We start from the raw sequence: 19,858 nt of genomic DNA, 5'->3' as shown, positions 1-19,858 counted from the left end.
AACAACTTTCTTCAAAGGCAAAGGGACAGACAGGGAAGCCAAGAGAGTATCATTTTAGACACTATTAAGTTTATTGTATTTAAAAATCGTAATTGTTGTAATTATGAGTATTTGTTATGAAAGATCTAACTTTAAATGAACACTTATCATTTAAGAATAAAATGGCTTATGTATCTCACTAGGTTGATAGGCTGATAATCTTTGCAAATTAAGACCATACCGATATGAAATATTTCTTTTCACTGTCAAGTTTACCTTGATGTCCAACATTCTGTTCTCAAACGGGGAAGCTATCCTAAGATGCTGTAGAGGGTTCCTGCATTAGCGAGGATGCTGCACGAGATACTCTCTACCTCCTGGCTGACACTGGCTCCATGGAAAGTGATACCGATATCTAGCGAGTGTCCACATGAGTCCATAAATGAGGTACGTGAAACTGAATCCGTCATTGTCTGGCTTATCTATGTAGCTCAAATTAACCAAGAGCTATTTTAAATAAAACTGAAATAAATTAGGAAAAAAGTAACAGATATTTTATCCCCTTTAGAAGTTAAGGCTGGGAGCCAAGATGGCCAAATAGGCACAGCTCCGGTCTACAGCTCCCAGCCTGAGCAACACAGAAGACGGGTGATTTCTGCATTTCTGTTTGAGGTACCCGTTTCATCTCACTAGGCAGTGTCAAACAGTGGGTGCAGGACAGTCGGTGAAGCGCACTGTGCGCGAGCCGAAGCAGGGCGAGGCATTGCCTCACTCGGGAAGCACAAGGGGTCAGGGAGTTCCCTTTCCTAGTCAAAGAAAGGGGTAACAGACGGCACCTGGAAAATCGGGTCAGTCCCACCCTAATACTGCGTTTTTCCAACGGGCCTGGAAAACGGCACACTAGGAGATTGTGTCCCGCACCTGGCTCGGAGGGTCCTATGCCCACGGAGTCTCGCTGATTGCTAGCACAGCAGTCTGAGATCAAACTGCAAGGCGGCAGCGAGGCTGGGGGAGGGGCACCCGCCATTGCCCAGGCTTGCTTAGGTAAACAAAGCAACCAGGAAGCTGGAACTGGGTGGAGCCCACCACAGCTCAAAGAGGCCTGCCTGCCTCTGTAGGTTCCACCTCTGGGGGCAGGGCACAGACAAAAATTTCAGCAGGAATCTCTGCAGACTTAAATGTCCCTGTCTGACTGACAGCTTTGAAGAGAGTAGTGGTTCTCCCAGCACGCAGCTGGAGATCTGAGAACGGACAGACTGCCTCTTAAAGTGGGTCCCTCACCCCCGAGCAGCCTAACTGGGAGGCACCCCCCAGTAGGGACAGACTGACACCTCACTCAGCTGGGTACTCCTCTGAGACAAAACTTCCAGAGGAACTATCAGACAGCTGAATTTGTGGTCTCACGAAAATCCGCTGTTCTGCAGCCACCACTGCTGACACCCAGCCAAACATGGTCTGGAGTGGACCTTTAGTGAACTCCAACAGACCTGCAGCTGAGGGTCCTGTCTGGTAGAAGGAAAACTAACAAACAGAAAGGACATACACAGCAAAAACCCATCTGTACATCACCATCATCAAAGACCAAAAGTAGATAAAACCACAAAGATGGGGAAAAAACAGAGCAGAAAAACTGGAAACTCTAAAAAGCAGAGCACCTCTCCTCCTCCAAAGGAACGCAGTTCCTCACCAGCAACGGAACAAAGCTGGACGGAGGATGACTTTGACGAGTTGAGAGAAGAAGGCTTCAGACGATCAAACTACTCCGAGCTACAGGAGGAAATTCAAAACAATAGCAAAGAAGTTAAAAACTTTGAAAAAAAATTAGACGAATGGATAACTAGAATAACCAATGGAGAGAAGGGCTTAAAGGAGCTGATGGAGCTGAAAGCCAAGTATCGAGAACTACGCGAAGATTGCAGAAGCCTCGGTAGCCGATGCGATCAACTGGAAGAAAGGGTATCGCTGATAGAAGATGAAATGAATGAAATGAAGCGAGAAGGAAAGTTTAGAGAAAAAAGAATAAAAAGAAATGAACAAAGCCTCTAAGAAATTTGGAACTATGTGAAAAGACCAAACCTACGTCTGATTGGTGTACCTGAAAATGACGGGGAGAATGGAACCAAGTTGGAAAACACTCTGCAAGATATTATCCAGGAGAACTTCCCCAATCTAGCAAGGCAGGCCAACATTCAGATTCAGGAAATACAGAGAACGCCACAAAGATACTCCTGGAGAAGAGCAACTCCAAGACACATAATTGTCAGATTCACCAATGTTGAAATGAAGGAAAAAATGTTAAGGGCAGCCAGAGAGAAAGGTCGGGTTACCCACAAAGGGAAGCCCATCAGACTAACAGCTGATCTCTCGGCAGAAATTCTACAAGCCAGAAGAGAGTGGGGGCCGATATTCAACATTCTTAAAGAAAAGAATTTTCAAGCCAGAATTTCATATCCAGCCAAACTAAGCTTCATAAGTGAAGGAGAAATAAAATACTTTACAGACAAGCAAACGCTGAGTGATTTTGTTACCACCAGGCCTGCCCTAAAAGAGCTCCTGAAGGAAGCACTAAACGTGGAAAGGAACAACCGGTACCAGCCCCTGCAAAAACATGCCAAACCGTAAAGACCATCGAAGCCAGGAAGAAACTGCATCAACTAACGAGCAAAATAACCAACTAACATCATAATGACAGGATCAGATTCACACATAACAATATTAACTTTAAATGTAAATGGGCTAAATGCTCCAATTAAAAGACACAGACTGGCAAACTGGATAAGGAGTCAGGACCCATCAGTGTGCTGTATTCAGGAAACCCATCTCACATGCAGAGACACACATAGACTCAAAATAAAGGGATGGAGGAAGATCTATCAAGTAAATGGAAAACAAAAAAAGGCAGGGGTTGCAATCCTAGTCTCTGATAAAATAGACTTTAAACCAACAAAGATCAAAAAAGACAAAGAAGGCCATTACATAATGGTAAAGGGATCAATTCAACAAGAAGAGCTAACTATCCTAAATATATATGCACCTAACACAGGAGCACCCAGATTCATAAAGCAAGTCCTGAGTGACCTACAAAGGGACTTAGACTCCCACACAATAATAATGGGAGATTTTAACACCCCACTGTCAACATTAGACAGATCAACGAGACAGAAAGTTAACAAGGATATCCCAGAATTGAACTCAGCTCTGCACAAAGTGGACCTAATAGACATCTACAGAACTCTCCACCCCAAATCAACAGAATATACATTTTTTTCAGCACCACACCACACCTATTCCAAAATTGACCACATAGTTGGAAGTAAAGCTCTCCTCAGCAAATGTAAAAGAACAGAAATTATAACAAACTGTCTCTCAGACCACAGTGCAATCAAACTAGAACTCAGGATTAAGAAACTCACTCAAAACCGCTCAACTACATGGAAACTGAACAACCTGCTCCTGAATGACTATTGGGTACATAATGAAATGAAGGCAGAAATAAAGATGTTCTTTGAAACCAATGAGAACAAAGACACAACATACCAGAATCTCTGGGACACATTCAAGGCAGTACGTAGAGGGAAATTTATAGCACTAAATGCCCACAAGAGAAAGCAGGAAAGATCCAAAATTGACACCCTAACATCACAATTAAAAGAACTAGAAAAGCAAGAGCAAACACATTCAAAAGCTAGCAGAAGGCTAGAAATAACTAAAATCAGAGCAGAACTGAAGGAAATAGAGACACAAAAAACCCTTTAAAAAATTAATGAATCCAGGAGCTGGTTTTTTGAAAAGATCAACAAAATTGATAGACCGCTAGCAAGACTAATAAAGAAGAAAAGAGAGAAGAATCAAATAGATGCAATAAAAAATGAAAAAGGGGATATCACCACTGATCCCACAGAAATACAATCTACCATCAGAGAATACTACAAACACCTCTATGCAAATAAACTAGAAAATCTAGAAGAACTGGATAAATTCCTCGACAAATACACCCTCCCAAGACTAAATCAGGAAGAAGTTGAATCTCTGAATAGACCAATAACAGGTTCTGAAATTGTGGCAATAATGAATAGCTTACCAACCAAAAAGAGTCCAGGACCTGATAGGATTCACAGCCGAATTCTACCAGAGGTAGAAGGAGGAACTGGTACCATTCCTTCTGAAACTATTCCAATCGATAGAAAAAGAGAGAATCCTTCCTAACACATTTTATGAAGCCAGCATCGTCCTGATACCAAAGCCTGGCAGAGACATAACCAAAAAAGAGAATTTCAGACCAATATCCTTGATGAACACTGATGCAAAAATCCTCAATAAAATACTGGCAAATCAAATCCAGCAGCACATCAAAAAGCTTATACACCATGATCAAGTGGGCTTCATCCCTGGGATGCAAGGCTGGTTCAACATATGCAAATCAATAAATGTAATCCAGCATATAAACAGAACCAAAGACAAAAACCACATGATTATCTCAATAGATGCAGAAAAGGCCTTTGACAAAATTCAACAACACTTCATGCTAAAAACTCTCAATAAACTGATGGAACGTACCTCAAAATAATAAGAGCTATCTATGACAAACCCACAGCCAATATCATACTGAATGGGCAAAAACTGGAAGCATTCCCTTTGAAAACTGGCACAAGACAGGGATGCCCTCTCTCACCACTCCTATTCAACATAGTGTTGGAAGTTCTGGCCAGAGCAATCAGGCAGGAGAAGGAAATGAAGGGTATTCAATTAGGAAAAGAGGAAGTCAAATTGTCCCTGTTTGCAGATGACATGATTGTATATCTAGAAAACCCCATCGTCTCAGCCCAAAATCTCCTTAAGCTGAGTAGCAACTTCAGCAAAGTCTCAGGATACAAAATCAATGTACAAAAATCACAAGCATTCTTGTACACCAATCACAGACAAACAGAGAGCCAAATCATGAGTGAACTCCCATTCACAATTGCTTCAAAGAGAATAAAATACCTAGGAATCCAACTTACAAGGGATGTGAAGGACCTCTTCAAGGAGAACTACAAACCACTGCTCAATGAAATAAAAGAGGATACAAACAAATGGAAGAACATTCCATGCTCATGGGTTGGAAGAATCAATATAGTGAAAATGGCCATACTGCCCAAGGTAATTTATAGATTCAATGCCATCCCCATCAAGCTACCAATGACTTTCTTCACAGAATTGGAAAAAACTACTTTAAAGTTCATATGGAACCAAAAAAGAGCCCGCATCGCCAAGTCAATCCTAAGCCAAAAGAACAAAGCTGAAGGCATCACGCTACCTGACTTCAAACTATACTACAAGGCTACAGTAACCAAAACAGCATGGTACTGGTACCACAACAGAGACATAGATCAATGGAACAGAACAGAGCCCTCAGAAATGATGCCGCATATCTACAACTATCTGATCTTTGAGAAACCTGACAAAAACAAGAAATGAGGTGAGGAAAGGATTCCCTATTTAATAAATGGTGCTGGGAAAACTGGCTAGCCCTATGTAGAAAGCTGAAACTGGATCCCTTCCTTACACCTTATGCAAAAATTAATTCAAGATGGATTAAAGACTTAAATGTTAGACCTAAAACCATCAAAATCCTACAAGAAAACCTAGGCAATACCATTCAGGACATAGGCGTGGGCAAGGACTTCATGTCTAAAACACCAAAAGCAATGGCAACAAAAGCCAAAATTGACAAATGGGATCTAATTAAACTAAAGAGCTTCTGCACAGCAAAAGAAACTACCATCAGAGTGAACAGGCAACCTACAGAATGGGAGAAAATTTTTGCAACCTACTCATCTGACAAAGGGCTAATATCCAGAATCTACATTGAACTCAAACAAATTTACAAGAAAAAAATAAACAACCCCATCAAAAAGTGGGCAAAGGACATGAACAGACACTTCTCAAAAGAAGACATTTATGCAGCCAAAAAACACATGAAAAAATGCTCATCATCACTGGCCATCAGAGAAATGCAAATCAAAACCACAGTGAGATACCATCTCACACCAGTTAGAATGGCCATCATTAAAAAGTCAGGAAACAACAGGTGCTGGAGAGGATGTGGAGAAATAGGAACACTTTTACACTGTTGGTGGGACTGTAAACTAGTTCAATCATTGTGGAAGTCAGTGTGGCGATTCCTCAGGGATCTAGAACTAGAAATACCATTTGACCCAGCCATCCCATTACTGGGTATATACCCAAAGGACTATAAATCATGCTGCTATAAAGACACATGCACAGGTATGTTTATTGTGGCACTATTCACAATAGCAAAGAGTTGGAACCAACCCAAATGTCCAACAATGATAGACTGGATTAAGAAAATGTGGCACATATATACCATGGAATACTATGCAGCCATAAAAAATGATGAGTTCATATCCTTTGTAGGGACATGGATGAAGCTGGAAAACATCATTCTCAGTAAACTATTGCAAGGACAAAAACCAAACACCGCATGTTCTCACTCATAGGTGGGAATTGAACAATGAGAACTCATGGACACAGGAAGGGGAACATCACACTCCGGGGACTGTTGTGGGGTGGGGGGAGGGGGGAGGGACAGCATTAGGAGATATACCTAATGCTAAATGACGAGTTAATGGGTGCAGAAAAACAACATGGCACATGGATGCATATGTAACAAACCTGCACATTGTGCACATGTACCCTAAAACCTAAAGTATAATAATAAAAATAAAAAATTAAAAAATAAGTTAAAAAAAAAAAGAAGTTAAGGCTTCACTTACTAAAATAGAAGCTTGCTAACCACTGTAAGAAATTTATCATGAACTGAGATTATCCGAGAGTTAATCTAAGGTTTAATCAAAATGATTTTTGTTGCACAGCACTACTTTATCCTAAAATAGTACTGTACGACACTTTCTACTGTACAAAATTATCCAAAACAACACTCGTTTTTAAAAAGAGCAACCATTATACACGTACACAGGGCTGAGCAGATGCTAACTAACAGGATGTGTTAGTGAGAAGTGTATTTCCTATAGAAGCCTGAAGGTGACTGCCATGAACAGGTACTGAATTTAATCAAGTATTTTTTTTAGCATCCACTATATCCTTTTTCTTATTCATTGTTATTTACAATGGTTTTCAAATGTTAAATCAAGCTTGCATTCCAAAAATAAACCCAACTTGGTCATCATGTATTATTGGTTTTATATATTGCTGGATTTGATTTGTTAATATTTTGTTTGGAAGCTTTATTTTCATGAAACAGACTGGCCTAAATTTTCATTTCTTGTGAGTCTTTGTTAGATTTTTGCATCAGGATTTTGCTGGACTTATAGAAACAGTTGGAAAGCCTTCCTCCTTCTTCTGCTCTCTGGAAGAATGGGCGTAGCACAGCTGCTGGTTCCTCCTTCGGCGTCTGGAAAAACTCACAGGGAAGCCCTCTGATCCTGGGGTTTCCTTGTGGGCAGAGTTTTCATTTCAGATTCAATGTCTTCAGCAGACATGGAACCATTCAAGTTTTCTAGTTTTCTACGTCTTCATACTTCAGTCTTATTAGGTTGTATTTTTCAAGGAACGTGTTCATTTTATCTGAAATTTTTTAACACAATTACTCTTCATGGCACACATTTTACTTGAAGTTTCAAATGTATTGGTATAAATATTCCCTCATCTCTCTAGTCTGCATTATCTATGTAAACAGATGTCCCTTTTTCATGCCATATACTGGCAATTTGTGCTTTCTCCTTTTCTTGATCAATTTAGTAACAGGTTTATCAGTTTTATTCATCTTTTCAAATTAACTTAAAAAAAAGAACTTAATGTTTTTAGAACAGTTTTAGGTTCACAGCAAAATTGACAGGAAGGTACAGAGATTTCCCACATACCCTCTGCTTCTCTACAGATCAGTGCCTCCACCCGCCAATCCCTGGAGGACACATTTGTTACAATCGACGAACCCACACTGACATGTCCCTCAAGACCACAGTTGACACGAGGGTTCACTCTTGGTGGTGTACATTCTGCGAGTTTGGACAAATGTGTAATGACCTGGACCCACCATAAGAGCACCATCTGGAGCAGGTACACTGCCCTGAAGTCCTCCTGCCTGCCTGCTCAGCCTCCCTACCCTGAGCCCCTGGCAAGCACTCATCTTTCTACTGTTTCCATAGTTCTCCCTTTTCCAGACTTCCTATAGCTGGAATCAGACAGTAGGCAGCTTTTTCAGATTGGCTTCTGTCACTTAGTAACATGCATTTAAGTTTCCTCCATGTCTTTTCATAGCTTGATAGACTTATTTTTAGTACTGAATAACATTCCACTGTCTGGATGGACTACAGTTCGTTCATCTAATCACCCACTGAAGGACAACTTGGCTGCTTCCAAGTTTTGGTAGTTACGAATAGGGCTGCTGAAACTTCTATGTACAGGTTGTGGTGTGGCCGTAGCAAGGGGCGCAGCTACTGGACTGCGTGTTAAGACCTGTTTAGCTTTGTAAGAAACCGCCTCACGGCCATCCAGAGTGGCAGCACCACTTTGAATTCCCACCAGCAAGGAGGGAGAACTCCTGCAAATGACGTAAATAAAACCTTTCTCTATTCTCCATTTATTTCCTATTTCACTAATTCCTGCTTTTACTATTTCCTTCCTACCTACCACACTCCCTGAGTTTGATTTTTTATTAATTTATAGAGATGTATACTTAGATCACTGACTTTTTAAAAAAGTATATTCATTTAATTCTACAAATTTCCTTCTCAGAACAGCTTTCAGCTTCATCCCACATATTTTTTATGGACAATATTTTCACTGTCATTCAAAATATTTTATAATGCCCACTGTGGTTTCTGCTGTTTCCCTGTGAATTATTTAGAAGTGTACTATTTTAATTTCAAGTAACTGAGAATTTTAACTTACTGTTATTACTGATTTCTAGCTTACTGTGGACAGAAAAAAGATGGATGATTTCAATTGTTTGAAATTTGCTGAAGCCTGCTTTATGAGCTGCCATCTAGTCAATTCTGGTAGATTTCCCATATGCACTGGAAAAGCGTTTACTCTACAGCTTTTGGGTGCAGGATTCTATATGTCCGTTAGGATGAGTGTGTTCACTGTGTTCAAAATGTGTTCAAAAATTCGAATCCATACTAACCTTCTGTCTGTTTGTCCTATCAGCTCTTGAGAGAGGCTTTGTTAAAGCTCCATAGACTTCCTCTGCAGGGGCCAGACAGTGAAGAGTTTAGGCTTCACCGGCCCCCTACAGTTTCTGTTAGATATTCTTTTTTAAACCAACCCTTTAAAAACCCCAAAAGGCATTCTTAGCTCACAGACCCACACAAAGGCAGGCCAAAGGCCAGACTTGGCCTACTGGCCACAGTTTGTGGACCCCTGTGCTCACACGTCCCACTGTGATTACTTACAGATGCGTCTGCTTCGTTTTTCAGTTGTGTCAGTTTTCATCTGATGCATCTGGAAGCCGTGCATACTAACTTACAGATCTAGAGAATCCGGAAATGACCCTGCGGCGCTGACCTTTCTTCTCAAGTGTCCCTTCTTCCTCTCATGGCCGTTTCTACCTGAAGTCCACTTCTGATGCAGGCACACTGGTTTCTCTGGGTTAGCAGCTGCATGGAACAGCTTTTTCTGTCCTAAAACTTTTAATTTCCCAGTGTCCCTGAGACCTTAGGTATCTGTTTGGTTGGTGATTTATTTTTTAATTTTTCTTTTCAAATGACTATAGATTCACAGGAATTGACAAAGATAGGATAGAGGACCCCATGTATCCTTAACCAATGGTAACATCTGACATACTACAGGGCAATATCCAAACCAGGAAGCTGGCATCAGTGCCACCCCACAATCCTTATTCAGGTTCTAGGCAATTTCAAAACCTGGTGGGTTTGTGCAGCCCCTGCCACTACCATCAAGAAACAAAACTGTTTCTCCACATAAGACCTCCCTTGTGCTGTCCCAAATCCCTGGCAACTGGTCATCTGTTATCCATCTCTTTATCCTGTCATTTTCAGAATGTAACATAAATAGAATCATGTAGTATGTGACCTTTTGGGATTGGCTTTTTTACTCAGTATAATTCCCCTGAGATCCATTCAGGTGGCTCCAAGCGCCAGCCACTCATCGCTCTTTATTGCCGAGCTGTGCTTCATGGCATGGATGCACCAGCCTGTTAAACATTCGTCCATTTAAAGACATCTGGGTTGTTTCCAACCTGTGCTACTACAAATACAGCTGCTATGAATATTCATGCCCAGGTTTTTGAATGAACCTAAGTTTTCATTTCTCTGGGATAAATGCCCAGGCATGTGATTGCTAGTTCAGATGGTAAGTGCATTATTAGTTTTTTAAGAAACTGCCAAACTGTTTTCCAGAGTGACCGACACCAGCCATGTAAGAGGCTAGTGTATAAGGATCGCATCCTCGCCAGAATTTGGTGGTGTCACTATTTTATTTTTAATTTTAGCTGCTCTAATCCGTGTGTAGTGATATCTCACTGTGGTTTTAATTTGCATTTCCCTAATGGTTAATTATGTTGAACAACTTTTCATGTACTTATTTACCATCTGAATGTTTTTGGTAAAATGTCTGTCTTTTGCCTACTTTCTAACTGGATTGTTTTTAATGTTGAGTTCTGAGATTCTTTATATTTTCTAGATGTAAGATCTCTGTCAGACAGGAGGTTTGCAAATATTTTCTCCCTGGCAGTAGCTTGTCTTTTCCTTATCCTAATAGAGTGACATTTTTAATTTTGAATTTAAAATGTTGAGTTAAAAATGTTTCCAATTTATCAATTTTTCCTTTTATAGATTATGCTTTTGGTATGAAGTCTAAGAACTCTTTGCTTGACCCTAGATACCAAAGATCTTCTATTTTTTTCCCAAAAGTGTAACAGTTTTATGTTTTACGTTTAATTTCATTTTCCATTTGAGTTAATTTTACAAAAGTGTGAGGCCAAAGACAAGGTCCTTTTGTTTTTTTCCTTTTTCTTTTTTTGGCTTATGGGTATCCAATGCTCCAGCCACACTGGCTAAATAGGCTGCCTTCCTCCAATGAGTTGCTTTTGCACCTTGTCCAAATCCGCTGGTGGTACTTGCGTGGGTCTATGTCTGGGTTCTCTATTCTGTTTCATTGATGTTGTGTCTGTCCCTTCACCAACACTACACTGTATTGATTACTGCAGTTATATAGCAAGGTATGTTATCAAGTACAGTGATTCTGCCCATTTTATTATTCTTTTTCAAGATTATTTTTGTGACTTTTAGTTTCACTGCCCTTCCATATAAATTTTAGAATAATATTGTGTATCTACAAAAAGTACCTTGCTGGGATTTTTGCTAGCAAGTACATCGAACCTGTATATCAGTCTGGGGGGAACCCACCTCTCCGCTGAGCCTTCCAGGACATGAACACAGTATGTGTCTCCACTTATTTGGGTTTGCTTTGATTTCTTTTATCAGTATTTTGCAATTTTTAGCATATAGATCCTGTATATGTTTATTTGATTTATGCCCAGGTAATTCATTTTTGTGCAACAATTGTTAAGTAGTACTATCTTTTAAATTTAGGTTTCCATATGTTCATTAATAGTATATAGAAATGCAAGTGATTTTTGGTATATAGGTCTTGTAGCTTGAGGCCTTGCTGAACTCTCACTAGATCTAGTTTTTTTTTTTTTTTTTTTTTTTTAAAGACAGGGTCTCACTCTGTTGCCTAGGCTGGAGTATGGTGGTGTGATCATGAATCACTAGAGCCTTGACCTCTCTGGCTCAAACAATCCCTCCCACCTCAGCTCCCTGAGTAGTTAACACATCCAGCTAATTTTTCAATTTTTTGTAGAGATGGGGGTCTTACTACGTTGCCCAGGCTGGTCTTGAACTTCTTGGTTTAGGTAATCCTCTTACCTCAGCCTCCCAAAGTGCTGGGATTACAGGCATGAGCCACCACATCTGAACTAGCTCTAGTTTTTTTGTAGATTCCTTGGGATTTTTTATTTAGAGAATCATGTCATTTGCAAATAGAGACAGTTTTGTTTTCTTCTTTTTGTCTGCACGCTTTTTATTTCCTTTTCTTTCCTCACTGCACTAGACAGAACTTCCAGCACTACGCTGAGTAAGAGTGGTGAGGGCAGACATCTCTGTCCCTAATATCCCTGATATTGGGGAAAAGCAATTAGTCTTTTAATATTATGTGTTACATTGGCTGTAGGGGCTTTTGTAGATGTTCTTTATCAAGTTGAGAAAGATCTTCTCCATTAACATTTTTCTGAAAGTTTTTTTTTTTTTTTTTTTTTTTTTTTACCATGAATGGGCACTGAATTTTGTCAAATCCTTTTTCTGAATGATTCATATGATCATGTGACTTTTCTTCCTTAATCTATTAATATGGAGGGTTTCACTGACTGATTTTTAAGTACTAAACCAGCCACTTGGTCATAGTGTATAATTAATTGCTGGATTTGATTCACTCATATTTTGTTAAAGATTTTTGTATCTATGTTCATAAGGGATAATGGTCTGTAGTTTTCTGTTTTGCACTATTTTTTTTTGTCTGGTTTGGGTGTCAGGGTAATACTGGCCTCACTGGGGAATGGTCTATCTTCTTGTGTTTTCTGGAAGAGACTGTAGAACTAGTATTAATTCTTCTTTAAACATACGATAAATTACCGAGTGACACCTCTGGGCTAGAGGCGTCTTTCGAGGGGAGTTTGCAAACTACAGATTCAATTTCTTTAACAGTCATGGAGTTCTTTAAAGAACCTGTTTGGTATTGGGGGGTTGTGGTCACCTGCGCTTTTCTGAGATTTGACCCCTACATCTAAGTTGCTGAATGCGTGTGTGTAGAGTTGTCTGCAGTGCTTCCCTTTCTTCTTAGAAGGGTCTATAGTAATATCCCCTGCCTTATCCCTAGTAGTACTAATTTGTGTTTTCTTACTTCTTGACAGGCAAACACATCAGAGCATAAGTGGTTCCTAATGCCAAGCTGACCTCCCTTGATCTCTGTCTTCTACAGGATCTTGACATGGTACTTCTTTATTACCTTTTCAGTTCATTGATACCTTCAAATAGCTTTATTTAAAAAATGTTTTGCTAGCTTTTCTATTTGTCTTCAACCGGAAAGTGAGTCCAAATTGTCTCAGTCTTCTATTCCTGGAGGCAGCTCCAAAATTGTTTCTCTCTATAGCTCATTTTTGGAGTATGACCCCCCCAAGGCTCAGGCAAGAAAAGCAAAAATAAACAAGTGGGACTACCTCACATAGCAAAGCTTCTGAACAGCAAAGTGACCAATGAAGTAAATGAAAAGGCAGTCTATGGACTGGGAGAAAATATTTGCAAACCATGCATCTAACAAGGGGCTAACATCCAAAATATGTAAGGAACTCACACAACTTGACAGCAAAAAACAAATAACCCAGTTAAAACATGGGCAAAGGATACGAATAGACATTTCTCTAAAGACAGTACACAAATGGTCAGCAGGAATATGCAAGGTGTCCAACACTAATCACCAGGGAGAAGTAAATCAAACCCATGGTGTGAAATCACCTCACCACGTACTAGGATGGCTGTCGTCAAAAAAGACAAGAGATAAGTGCTGGTGAGGATGTGGAGAAAGGGGAACCCTTGTACACTGTTGATGGGCATGTAAATTGGCACAGCCATTATAGAAAACAGTATGGAGGTTCCTCAAAAGCCTAAAAATAGAACTACCATATGACCCAGCAATCTCACTTGTAGGTATAGACCCAAAGCAACTGAAATCAGTATGTCGATGAGATATCTGCACCCATGTTTCCTGCAGCACTCTATACAACAGCCAAAGCACAGAACCGACCTAAGCATCTATCAACCGATGAATGAAGAAAACAGTACATATACAGAATGGAATACTATTCAGCTATTAAAAAAAAAAAAAGAAAAAAAAAAAACCCTGTCATGTTGTAACAACACGGATGGAAGTGCAGAACATTACGTTAAGTGAAATAAGTCAGGCAAAGTCAGACAAATACTGCACAATCTCACCTGCATGTGGAATCCTGAAAATGCCAAATACATATAAACAGAGAGCAGAATGGGAGTTACTGGGTGAGGGAGGAAATGGGAAGAAGTGAGTCCAAGGACAGAGTTGCAGTTACGTGGGATGAATGGGTCTGGAGAGCTAATGCATGGCACGAGGACTAGAGTTAATAACACTCTACTGCCGGCCGGGCGCGGTGGCTCACGCTTGTAATCCCAGCACTTTGGGAGGCCGAGGCGGGCGGATCACGAGGTCAGGAGATCGAGACCACGGTGAAACCCTGTCTCTACTAAAAATACAAAAAATTAGCCGGGCGTGGTGGCGGGCGCCTGTAGTCCCAGCTACTTGGAGAGGCTGAGGCAGGAGAATGGCGTGAACCCGGGAGACGGAGCTTGCAGTGAGCCGAGATCGCGCCACTGCACTCCAGCCTGGGCGACAGAGCGAGACTCCGTCTCAAAAAAAAAAAAAAAAAAAAAAAAAATAACACTCTACTGTATACCGAAAATCTGCCTAGAGGGTAGATTTGAGGTGCTTTTACCACACACACATACACAAAAGGTAACTACGGAAGGTGATGGATAGGTTAATTTGGAAAAACAAACAAACAAAATCTCTTTTGTATTACGAATCTTTCTGGCAGCCTGAGGAAGCCTATAAACACTTTCTTACAACAAGTTAATAAGTATAATAAAATACACAGATTTATAAATACATTAATTATGAGACAGTTTTCAAAATAATATAAAAATCAAATGTAAGATACAGTAATTTAGCCCCCTTTTTATATAGGTTGAGAACCCCTATTCTAAAAATACAGAATCTAAAATACTCCCAAATCCAAAACTTTCTGAACACTGACATGACGCTGAAACAAAATACTCACTGGAGCTTTTCGGATTTCAGGTGTTGGGATTAGAGATGCTCAGCTGGTAAGTATAATGAAATATTCAGAAATCTGAAACATTTCTGGTCCCAAGCACTTTGGCTAAGACATACTCAACCTGTAAAAACTGTACCTACGACCTAGAAATGAGCCTAATAATCATAGTTTCGAGACAACGATGAGAGTAAACAATATATAAGGACTTCTCCAACTGTAATGAAAATATCTGATTTCTATTGGTAACAAAATCACAGGTGCTGTATTATTACTGTTTTCTTGACTATATCATAAAGGAAATGATAAATTTCAGTTGGAAGTTAGTGAAAACACAGGTATATTTTTTCCTGTCTCAGACCACAGATCCCCACTAAAGGACCCCTGCACTATAGCCTAGTTTTAACAGAGGCAGCAGGCTGATCCTTCCAAAAGGTGAGTTGGGTCATGTCATTCCTTCGTTCCAAATCTTGAGCAAGGTTCCCATTTCCCTCAGAATAAATGCCAGAGAAATCCCTCACCAGGCTGCCTGGGCCCATGGCTCCGGCCCTGTCCCTTGCTCCTCCTGATTTGCCTGACACAGGCACACCCCCACCCCTGGCACTGGCCATCTACTTAGCATGCTCTTCACCCAGAAAGCTGAATAGTTAATTCTCTTATTTTTTCAAGTCTTAGCTCAAATAGCCCCTTTTTAATGTGGCCGAATAAAGGTGCAGCCCACTCTGCCCACAACCGGAAGCTCAGGGCTCAGGTGCAGCCCACCCCGCCCACAACCAGAAGCTCAGGGCTCAGCCCTGCTTCTCTGCTTTCCAGGGCTCTGGCTGCCCCTTTGCAGGCCCGTCTACGCCACCGCTTCCTGGTTCTGCATCCTGCTTTCTGTCCATTTCCCCTGCTAGGATGTGGTTCTGCTTCCTGCTTCCTGTCTCTTTCCCCCTGCTAGGCTGCAGATCCGACAAGGGCTGGCTCTCCCAGGCATCTGTGTTTAGGGACGCGGGTGCACAGCACAGAGCAGCCGTGAGCTCGTGCTCTCCCAGGCGTCTGGGTTTAGGGACGTGTGCAAAGCATAAAGTGGCATTCTGCACTTGCTCTACACTGAAACAGGCACTTCCTCCTCTTCTCTAGGGGGTTACCCCAATCCCTGTGCCAAGCACTCAGACGTCTATTTCTTACCAAGCAGGCGCTCCTCCTTCCTCTCCATGTTCCCATCTGGCTAGTCCAGATTTTCGATTCACATTCGAACGCCTCAAAAGATGATCTCACCGTCTCTCCTGCCTCACCACTCATCCGTACACCAAACCACTCCAACCAGCCTCCGCTCCTCCAATCTCCTGGAATTGTTCTCAACAAGGTGAGCAGTGACCAAGGTTCAGCCCCAATGGGTACTAACCGGTCTTTTCTCGCATACCGCTCTGCTGCACGTGGTCGTCCCCGCATGCCAGCGCTCTCTGCTCTACCATTCCTCTGACGCCCCGCTGCCCCCCTCGCCCCCACTCCCGTGTTCCTCGACACTATGATCTCTGTGTTCACTGTCTTTCTGCTGGTCCTTCAATGAAGGTGTTATTCTCCTTGGCTTACTGTCCTTATCACACTATACTTACATCTCTCAACTGAACCTCATTCTTACCTATTTACAAAGACATATGTCTTATGCTTCCCAAATCTTCAATGCCAAACTCTCTTCCAAGTTTCACACTTGCATATCCAGCTGTCTGGAAACATCTCATACAGAGTCCTCACAAAGCTGACTTCATCACCTCCTCCCCTTGTCTGTTAACCTACCTTAGAGACCCGAACTAGAGAAATAGTAACCACACTAGGGCCTCCTCCTTGTATCTCATGCTGTAATCATGATGAGGGCCTAGCAATTTCACTTCCTGAACATGACCTGCCATTTCTCTCTTCATCTCCACCTCCATTTCTGCTGTCCCAGGTAATTCATTACAGCTCCCCGTGTATCTGGGCAAGGCTCCTCACTGAATTCTCTGGCCTTTTTAGGGCCACACTTCTGTGGCTCCCAAACACCCCAGGGAATTTCTATGCTTTCTCTTCAGAAACAGTCCCGCTCCTTCCCTTGTTCTTACCTCTGACTCATTAAATCCTACCCACCCTTTATCGATCTAGTCCAGGAGTCACTTCCTCCTTGGAGTCTCTGAGACACCTTCTATGCCCAGACGGGGGCCATCCCTCGTCCCTGCATCCCGCCGTGCCCTGTGCATCTCCTATGCAGTTCTCGCCCGCTGTTCTTACTTTCTTAGGACTCTGAGCTCTCTGAAGGGCCTCTTTGCCATATCTTCCCTGTATCCCTCCTCACAAGTCTGGCACATCACAGGAATTCAAATTTCTACTGAATAAACGAGTTTGCTGATTAAATATCAGAACATGATATTCTGATTCTCTATCAACTGGGGCTGCTCAATTAATGAATGAGTGGAAGTGTCTTTCTAAGGAAATATGCTGATTCCATTTTAGAACACAATGCTTATTTGCAAGGACACAATTATTGACTTACTGTGTAATAGGCCAAGATTCTTACTCAACATACATCCTTTGTAGGCAAAAGCAAACCACAATAAGCCTACCCTGAACTGAGACGCTTGTTGTTAAGAACAACAGATAACCTGAGAACTGTGTTTTGCCAATAGTCAGTTTCCACCCTGAAGGAATGGACTTCACAAGGCCTTTGCTTTGTGAGCCCGTTGCCTATGTGCTGTGTGATTACAAACATTCCACAGTCAGTTATTTAGAAAGATACTGAAATTGCGGAACTCTGTGTTGACACACTGATTACAGCAACAACCACAGATTGGACCTACTTCATATGAACACTTTAACCACCAGCTTAGGGACCATCCCTGAGTTATAGCAGAGGGAGCCCTGAACTGGAAGCCCCATTTCTCTCACCACCTGGCCAAGGGGCTGAAAGCAGGTGATGCCACTTCTGTGGGTTGTGGCGATCTCATCTGTGCAATGAAGAATTGGATTTGTTCCGTTCAGTCACCAATAGCTGACAACTACTAAACCAGGTGCAAATGTGGAGGTCCTATCCTCAAGAAATTAAAGTATAATGGAAATAAAGACAGATGGCACCAAATTATCATCTACGGATGTGCTCTGAAGGCCCTTCGTAGGTAAAGCTGCTATGACATGCTGCAACAAGGACAGGTGAATATTCCTTAGGAATGTAAAGTGATATCACCAGTTCATCTAACAGACGCCATCCTGGGTCAGACACTCGACCAACAATGCCCTATTCATGGCACTAACACTGAGTGAAGGGAACAAGAAAGGTGATTATTTCCCACACTGAAAACTGAAAAGTTTGCTCTTGAAAATAACCTGGCCTAAATGACAGACATGTTCATTCTTAGAAGTCAGGGTGTGCTCTGAACAGGTGTTACGTGTGGGTAAGTATTTCAGTGAAATAAAGCCTCAACAAGTCAACAATAAACATTAAACAATTCTGTTCCAAGCAGGAACTTGCCAACTCCTGGTGCAAGAGCATCAGGAAGCAATGAGATCTCATCTCAGGCAGAGTAAACGGCTGAAACGGAACCTGCTGGGCCACACCAGTTCACCCTGTTCTTCCTAAATACGCCGACTTCTGTCAGGTTCATTCAAGCTAAAACTCAACCAAACTTGCCTTGCTCCCATTTCACAATTTACATATCATTTACCTCTTTTATTTCTCTACCTGAAACAATTACACATATGATCAAATCCAAAATGGGCAAAACAACCAATGGAGGATTTGAGGGGCGAGGAGCCAGTAGGACACAACCTGAGACGTCCTCTTGTCAAGTCAGGGAACCTACCGTGGGGAGTGGTGTCAGGACCAGAGGGGAAGTTTAACCCAAGATGCTTTTTATAGACATTCAGTTTCCTCAACAACGCTTTCTTTTGCCGCTACTCTAAGCAGAAGTGAGGGTAAAAAATCCAGGTAGAATTGAGGAATGATCTGGCATGGCAGCAGCACCATGTAAACAATCCAGGTAGAATTGAGGAATGATCTGGCATGGCAGCAGCACCATGTAAACAATCCAGGTAGAACTGAGGAATGATCTGACATGGCAGCAGCACCATGTAAACAATCCAGGTAGAACTGAGGAATGATCTGACATGGTAGCAGCACCGTGTTGGTGCTGGGGGCTCTGGGATGCTGGGTTTGTGTATTCTGTGATTTGGTACCTGGGCATTTATATCCGGCATCAACAAGAACACCTATGCTCTTTTCCTGTGCTTCTGGAGGTCTGGGAGACAGAAGATACTATTTTAAAAGTGTGTTCATTGCAAAATTCTTATTTCCCAGAGAATATACTTTAAAAGTACTTCTCAGGCCTGTTTGCCTTGTGCTTTTACTTTTCTAATTAAAACGTAAGCTTTATAAAGTAAATTACACCTCTTCTCGGCAAATTTCTGTGAGGAGGTCCATACCAAAAACACTGTGCAGTAACCCTGGGACTTGTGAAAAGCTTGGTAACAAAGACCAATTTTAAAATTACTAATCAAACAGAAAAAACAACTAATTTAAGTTAACTGGGGTTACATGGGGAGAAAACATTTTCACAGGCTGCAGGAGTAAAATCTGAGGATCTGAGGTTATCTTCTCAGTAACAGAGAAAGTCACCTGGTGACTCTCCTTCTCTAAGGAACTCTGGAATTTAGGGAACATTCTGGGAGCCCAAGTCAGCGTGACAGAGGGTTGGCCCCAGGTCTAAGGCTCACATCACCACTTCAGTATGATTGAAAGGTATGGCCTTTGGCTTGTCCAACCCAATGAATAAAATTTGTAAATAAAAGTAGCCTGTATTTTGGAAATAGGGTTTAAGGTGCTCTGGAATAAAAGACAAGGAAAGCTGAGCTCTTCCTGCTGAGGCCATGGAGTCCAGGGTCCCAGGGCATCTGATGGGAACCAGGAAACTGGAAAAACCAGTTCTTAAAGTTCCTAAAGCCTGACAGTAAATATTTAACAGTAAACAG

At 41.6% G+C, this 19,858-nt stretch overlaps 1 protein-coding gene across 9 annotated transcripts in view; it reads right to left on the bottom strand.

Moving 5' to 3' along the window:
• FAM120B (family with sequence similarity 120 member B) overlaps positions 1-19,858 on the bottom strand; it is a 112,498-nt gene that overhangs the window by 22,915 nt on the left and 69,725 nt on the right. The window lies entirely within an intron of this gene.

The sequence above is a fragment of the Hylobates moloch genome, unplaced genomic scaffold (genome assembly GCF_009828535.3).
Source record: "Hylobates moloch isolate HMO894 unplaced genomic scaffold, HMol_V3 SCAFFOLD_2, whole genome shotgun sequence".
NCBI classification, from domain to species: domain Eukaryota; kingdom Metazoa; phylum Chordata; class Mammalia; order Primates; family Hylobatidae; genus Hylobates; species Hylobates moloch.
Note: the sequence above shows the minus strand (reverse complement) of the source record. Positions and strands in the feature narration are given on the sequence as shown.